A 7,409-nucleotide genomic window follows, 5' to 3' on the forward strand; every position below is an offset into this window, starting at 1 on the left:
TAAAGCACAAACCCTTTTCCATTAACCCTTCCTGCTGTGGGAAGGTCGGGCCAGGCAGGTGCTGGGCAGGACTGGCCTGTGGGTGTCACTCCCTGCTGCTGCCAAGGTGCCAGCTGGGGATCTCCCCTGGAGCATCCAGGCCGTGAGCAGGCAGGGCAGGGCAGAGGCTGCAGCTGCTGCTCAGCAGTTAACAGCCAGCCCAGGAGCTGCCTGCATTGCTGGAACTGTGCAGTGCCAGCTCCTGGAGTCGCTGCCTCCTTTCTGGGAAAGTGCTGTACTCAGTCCATGGAGAGGAGGAACCAGTGATTCATCCTTCCTGGACAGTCTCCACTTTCTCCTCCCGCCCTGACCACCCCCACCCTCACAAGAATTTCCTTGTGGCTGTGGGAGGGGCAAGGGGTGTTTAAGGAAAGCACATGGCTGTGTGCACTTTGCACAGCATTGCTCTCCACAGGGAGCTGGAAGCAGGATGAGGGGATTTGCAGCCTCTCCTATGCAGCCACTGCCACTTGAAATAGAGGCTGCTTGAGCATCTCTTGTTAACATACAGAATTTCCAAGCACAAAGATGCGTAGGAGAGTTTTAGGCACTCAGGGAAACAAACCCTGAAAAATTAAAAGGAAATGTTTGTTAAAAGGTTTCACCATGAGATGAGGGATTTTTTCATGTGAATTGGAATAGGCCAAGATAAAGCTGAAATAGTTACCATTCCAGAAATTATCAAATAAGCTGATGGAATATTTACACCCTCCTAGTTCCCAACCCCAAATTCACTAGGCTGGGCTGGGCTCTCTTCTTATCTTGGGATTTGGAAGTTGGGAGTTGCTGAATGGAGGAGGAGGCACAAATACAGGAAAGCAGGAGAAAGCCCAGGAGCAGCAGTGAGCAGGCAGGAGATGCTCATGTCAGTGTCATTAATAACTAAATTTAAACCCACCTGAAAATTATATCTATTATTCAGCACAATGAATGCAGCCAATTTTTTCTCACACCAAGGTACTTTGGCCACTTCAGGTGAGCCTGGCATTCCTTTGGCTGCAGCTATTGCAAGCTGGCATAAACAATAACATCAGTGCTGCTACAGAGTGTGAAGGGGAGCCAGTGCCAGCAGAGACTGGGCAGGGGGGCAGCTCAGGCAAACTGACCCCAGCACTCATCCCTCTATGGATTCACTCCTGTTCAAGCTGTTCACATCCAGCACCTCCTTGCTGCAGACACTTGCACTGCAAAGTTGAATAAAAACCAGCCAGTTTTCCTTCCACACACTTAAAAATTTTGTGGTCACCTCTCTGCCAGGACTTATGAGCATCCAGGATCCTGCTGGAGAAACGGACATGACAAATAAAACCAGCAAGAGTCCTACTCACAGGCATGAAAAAATAAGTAATTTGTCCCTTTTTAATTGAAAAATGTAAAAAGGACTTCAGCTTTAAATAAGACATTTTGTACAAAGCTTGAGCACAAAAAAGTGAACACCAATGTGTCTTTATGTAAACACCACAAATGTTACTGGTTTGTTCAGTAACGCACAGAACAGCGTGCGAGTTCCCTCCCGGTGGGTGAGATTTCTGTAGCTGTTCCCCTCCCCTCTGACCTTTCTGGAATACAGGAAACCCAGAAGCTTTGGAACATTTACAGGCTACAGTAGTCAGGATACATTGTGACTAAAGGATTTTTTTTGTTCTTTTTTTTTCTTTAAGGGGTTGGTCATTTAAATATACAGAAGTACAATAATCTCACAGGTAAATGAATGGCAGCTTGGATTAGAAAAAGCACCAAAATATTTAATATACATCTGGCACAAATTTCACAAGAAGTCAGTAATGGACAAACCAATGCTTTGCTTGTAAGAAAAGAAAAACCTCAGACTGTACTTAATGCTCTTCCAAAAGGGACACAACAAAAACATTGCACTCAGGATTGCTATCAAGTAAAGACAACCTTCTTATCACACCCTATTTGCATTGTGCCTTAGATTGCACATTCCATAAGATGCTGTTTCCATTCTGTTCCAGACACCGACGGTGAGAAAATTTGATGTAAGAAAGGTAACTGTAAAACTACAAACCAATTCAGTACACTGGGATTCAGCAGATGCATTGCCCTGGAATTCTCCCAATTTTCCTCTAGATCAGGTTTCAAATTTGGCTGCATCCCCTTGAAATAAAGATCCTACATGAAACAGAATTTACTCCAGCTGTTTTCAAGCATTACATTTACACAGCACTTCTGATACTGCTGTCCCAAAGAGGAACCACGGGGCTGCTGTGACATGCAACACATTCATCATTTCCCAGAGAGAGAAAACTGGCTCGTACAGGGTGATCTCGTGGCTAAGTCTGAAAAGGCAAAACTCCCCCGGGCACAAAGAGCAGCAGATGTGACCCTGCCCACCCTGGCTGGATTGCTGAGCAGCCCAGAGGCCCAGCAGGAGCTGTGCTCACACAGCACACAAAGCCCCTGGTACTTCCCCAGTCACACGGAGTTACCTCGCTGGGAGCAAACACTACCAACACACATTCCTTCCACAGAGAGGGACTTGAGGCTCAACTGGGGCCTCAAGATGCACAAGAAAGAACAAGGCTGCACCAAGCAGTGCTCCCAGGCTGACCCTTCTCCACAGAGCCCGTCAAGGCCTTGTGGTTGCTTCATGCCCTCAAGACCAGGCAGTGCAAACCCCAGCAGTGCTGGCTCAGGACAGAGCCCTGCCAGTGCCATCCATGGCTCCTGGAACTTGAGTTACTCAACAACTTACAGCACGAGGCCCTCCAACCCTCCTGCCAGCCCATCTCCTTTTAAAAGACTATTTCAAACTTACACAAGTGTATTTTCAAATAGCTTTGTTTAGCATGACTAAAGAAGTCACAACTTCCAAATAGGGAGCACTGATCTGTGAAGTCCTTTAACTGTAACACTCTTGGGAGCAGCAGCCAGCCTGCAGCTCCACTGATCCTCTGTGCAGGTTTGCCAGCTCTGGTCACACAATCTCCACTCTCACAGGCCCAGAGAAGAGCAAGAGTCAGCAGCTGTAACTGCATCAAATGGCAACATTCAAGTAAACACACTGCTTCAACAGTAGGCAACCTTTAGTCCAGATATAATTTACAGGGCATAAAAAGAAACACTTTACAGCACAAACACTGGAGATGGACTTTTTTCCTGTGTGTGAAATGACACATTATCCAAAAAGGGCTTATCTGAAGAGTGCAATTATGCAAAGATAGAAACTTATTAAAAATCAAACAAAAAACAGTATTACCTAGAGAACCTGTTGGATTTTCAGAGACTGAGGATTGCAATAGTAGCAAGGAACTGCTGCAATGTCAGTGATTTAAGGCAAGCTGTTAGGACAAGAACACACATGCTCTTTTTACCTGCTGTCTCACATGTGCCCCTGTTCTCTTGAAACAGATTCCCCTCCTGATAGTGCAAGAGGTCACACCCCAAAGCAGCACTGGAGGGATCCTGCAGCAGCAGCTGCCCCAGCATTGCAGGATGTGGGATTTGCTGTGGCAGGACCTGTGCTGCAGTTTGCTCTGGGGGAGGACAGGAAGGGCACAGATGTGTTGCATGCAGAAGAACACCCCCAATGCATCAATGAACACAGCTGAGCACCAAAGCCACTCTGGCATCTCCAGTTCTCTTGAGAACACTCCAGCTTCACTCAAGCACAAGGGTTTCATCCTGAGCAGGATTCTGACCTCAGGGACAAAAAGGATGCGTGTGGCCTTTGCACTTTTGCAGCTCCCATCTTTGCTGGGTGGTTACAAGTCCAGTCCAACATGGAACAAAACACAGTATTTTTGATTAAAAGAAAAATACACTCATGGCACTGCATCAGGTGGGTTCCTAAAGCTTTTCAAGGGCAAATGAAAAGGCTGATGGCTCCCTCTTGGGGAGCAGCTGCTCCATCTTCAATTCACTGTCAGTGCAGGCAGCCTGACCAGGGAAGAGGACGTGTGGTGACAGAAGCCCTGAGCCACAGGCACGGAGCTCTGCTCAGCTGCTCTATTGCACTCCAAAAGTAGCACCCGGGAGGACCAACTCTGGTTTGCAGCTTGACCCGGCCCCCTTCCAAAGGGTCCTTTGCATACAGGTTAAACACAGGACACCAAAAACTATGGCAAAGAGATAATACTTAACTTGGGTCAATTAAAAAAAATAGATTACTCATCCAGGCATAAAATCCCGGGACGAAAGGATGGTAGCCTTAAACTATTCAAGTCTAAGAACAAGAGGTAGAGATACCTACGTACTTCATGGTGAAGGAGTTACAGCCTTCTTTCTGTCTTACAATCTCATGGATTTCACTTCAGTTCACACTATAAAACCAAAGGTTCAATCTTCAATAGACCAGAGAGAAAATGTTAACACTGGTGGGTTTGTTTGCACACAACAAAATTTAAGCAGACACTTTGCTTTAATACTTATTTGAAAAAATATGTTTTTCTCCATATTGAAGCACTGCCCTGAAGAATTTTGAGTTTCAGGTTAAGCATCTTCCTTTTTAATATGAAAGGCTAAATTCACATGCACATACTTTGAGCAGAGTGGGCTCAAGGGAAGAACTGGGTGCCCAATTTACTGAGGACCTTCTAGAAAAGCATCACACTGCAGAATGCAAGGCTGCAAGAGCCAGAAACTCACAATGACTATTATTTACCAAAGAATGGGAATGATGTAACCCCAGCCAACAAACTGTACCACAACTGAGGTGCCTATTAACTACATGGTGTTTCTTTAACTTTGTTGGGCTTTTTTTGGAAACAAGGCTCATGCTGACAGTGTCACACAAAGTCTAAGGTCACTGCTCAGTGCACAGGCCTGGGAAGCACGGGTGACAGGCTAGTCCTGGATCCACGGCTTCTCCAGGCTCTGATGGACACACAGACTGAAATAATGAAATCAAGTCAGCCAGCAGAGCTGCTGCTGCCCCAGCACTGCCCACAGGAGCAGGGCTGCACCCTCTGCACCAGCCTGAGCCCCTCAGCCCCAGCAGAGCAGCCTGAGCTCGTTCCATGCTCTGTGCCTGCCTGAGACCTGTCCTGGCTCAGAGCTGATCCTGCTGGGCCAGCCTGGGGAGCAGCTCCCAGCCCCAGCTGTGTCTGTGCCACCTGCCACACCTGTGCTCCTTTCACCAGGATTGCACAGTGCTAAAAAGCTGTAATTCTCCATGTAGAATAGCACCAGCAGCAAATAAACTCACAATTTGGTGTTCAATTCCAAGTCATTGCCTCACTCATGTTTTATGGCCAGGATCTTTCAAACCCTTACTTGAATCAATAGATAGTCTTTAACCTCAGAAATGCACCCACACAAGTGAAAATTAGCACAATTAAGCCTCCAGTTGATCTGGAAGCCAAATGTTACAGGTGTTGCAAGCTCTAATGTGGTGTAGGTGGTCAGTGTTTTATTACTAGGGGCTAAAGTTTACAGGAGTTGTATTTCTTTGCATATAAGAGAAGGCAGTAAAATGCCACAGATTGTGGATACCAGACCAGTTTTCCAGTATATTACTCCAACTATCTATATAGTTATCTATAGTTATTTATCCCAAGTTGCAGCAGATTCACTACATGCATAAAGTTTCCTAATGCATAATCTATTTTTTAAAGAAAACTAAACAGTTGCAATGGTTTCAAGGATTTCATCAGCATCACTGCTCACTTACAGTCCTGTGCCCTACACAATGAAGAATTAAATTATATAAAAATGAAGAATGAATGTATTTGGCCTGTTCCACAGATATTCACAGTTTAACCATTAAACAAGCATATTTTCAGAGGCTCCAATATTATTAAAGACTTCTCAGAGACACACACAAACCCCATTCCCTCAGCCCAGCATTACAGAGTGCAGCAGTCTCGTCTGGGATCACAGAATCACCAGGCAATCCTAGAGAAGGTCTGGCAGCCCCACTCTGCCAGCACTGCCCAAGAGCTGCACCTCCAGCTCCTGCTTCAGGAGTTTAAACTGACACAGGTCTGGTTTGCATTCTGTAAATGGTAATTAAAGGACTAAAATTAGGCTAAAGATAAGTGATACTTCCCCAGATAGATCATTTGGCTATTTTTACAAGTTCCCTGCCCAGTGGGTGGGGCTGCTCCTGCCTGGCTGGAAGCAGCAGAACAGGAGCAGGGCTGTCCCCCACACTGAACTCATGGGCAATGGTATGTCCTTTCCCCAACAGGAAACCAGATTTTCCCTTCCTGTGTGTTCACCTCTGCCTTTAAAAAGCAGCTGTGTTACCTCGGATACCTTAAAATGGCTGAGCCTGATGTGCTACAGATTGATTTCCTCACTGCTGTCCACATTCCAACCACAAGATAAACACCTTCCTTAAAGAGCCTCATCCTCTGGGGCTGCTGCATGCTGGGGTGTAAATCTGAAGCTGCCATCTGGTGAGCTACCCATTTGAACAGTTACTCTTCACACTCTGGACATTTTAAATTTCCTTTAGGGGGAAAAAAAAAATTAAGTGACGAACAAAGCATTTAATAGCTGAATGAATGAAGAGCCTCAAACTTACAAATACAGTCCTCATTTACTATCAAATCAGTCTCCATTTGGAACTTTTCCTAACAAAGCAGCCTCTGTTGGGGAATTTATTTTAGTCTTTTAAAAATAACAGCACCAGCAAAAGTCTCACCATAAATTCAACTATTCCAGCAGGAGTGCTTTGGCTGCTTTGCTCACCAAATCAGAATAAGGTTTTGCTGCCAAACACTTTTGTGCCACAGAAAGTTAGAGAAGCAAGGACAAAGCTCTGGGTGTATTTACCCATAAAACAGCAACTTCAGGGCTCTCCTGCAAAGGGACAGATTCAGTTGCATCTAAAACAGCCACATTTGTTTTCCACAGCTCGTCTCCCAGCAAGAGCAGCATGGACCAAACTCTCCTTTTATTAGATGAAAGAGATGCTATCTGTGGCTTGTGGGTTTGTTTTTAAACAGTCTGCATTACCCACATTTTGTTAGTGATTTATGACCTCCAAGCCAAGCCACTGCAGGGCTGCACACCAGCACAGCCAGACCCAGAATTTGGGTAGATCCTGCTCCTCTCTCTGCTAACCCCTGTGGGGCACAACAGATGTGCAAAGCACGACACCCTGGACCTGTGACAAGCTCACCACTTAAAACCTGTTTCCCTTTAGTTTTAAAACCCTTTTATCACAAAAGTCATTAGATGCTATATGGATGTCTGTCTAGGCTTTTCTTTTGTTTTGTTTTTTTCAGTTGGTTTATGATCCTGAAATGCAGCTTTGAAAATAAAAGGTGTGTAACAGAAGTGTATCAAATTCATTAAGCCAGCACTTGGCTATACAGAAAGCCTTGGCAATCAAACCTTTTACCAAAAGGTGTAAAAAAGTTGACATACTAAAATTAAAAAAGGTAGCATCAATAACCAAA

This window comes from Zonotrichia leucophrys, chromosome 14, assembly GCF_028769735.1.
Source record: "Zonotrichia leucophrys gambelii isolate GWCS_2022_RI chromosome 14, RI_Zleu_2.0, whole genome shotgun sequence".
Taxonomy (NCBI): domain Eukaryota; kingdom Metazoa; phylum Chordata; class Aves; order Passeriformes; family Passerellidae; genus Zonotrichia; species Zonotrichia leucophrys.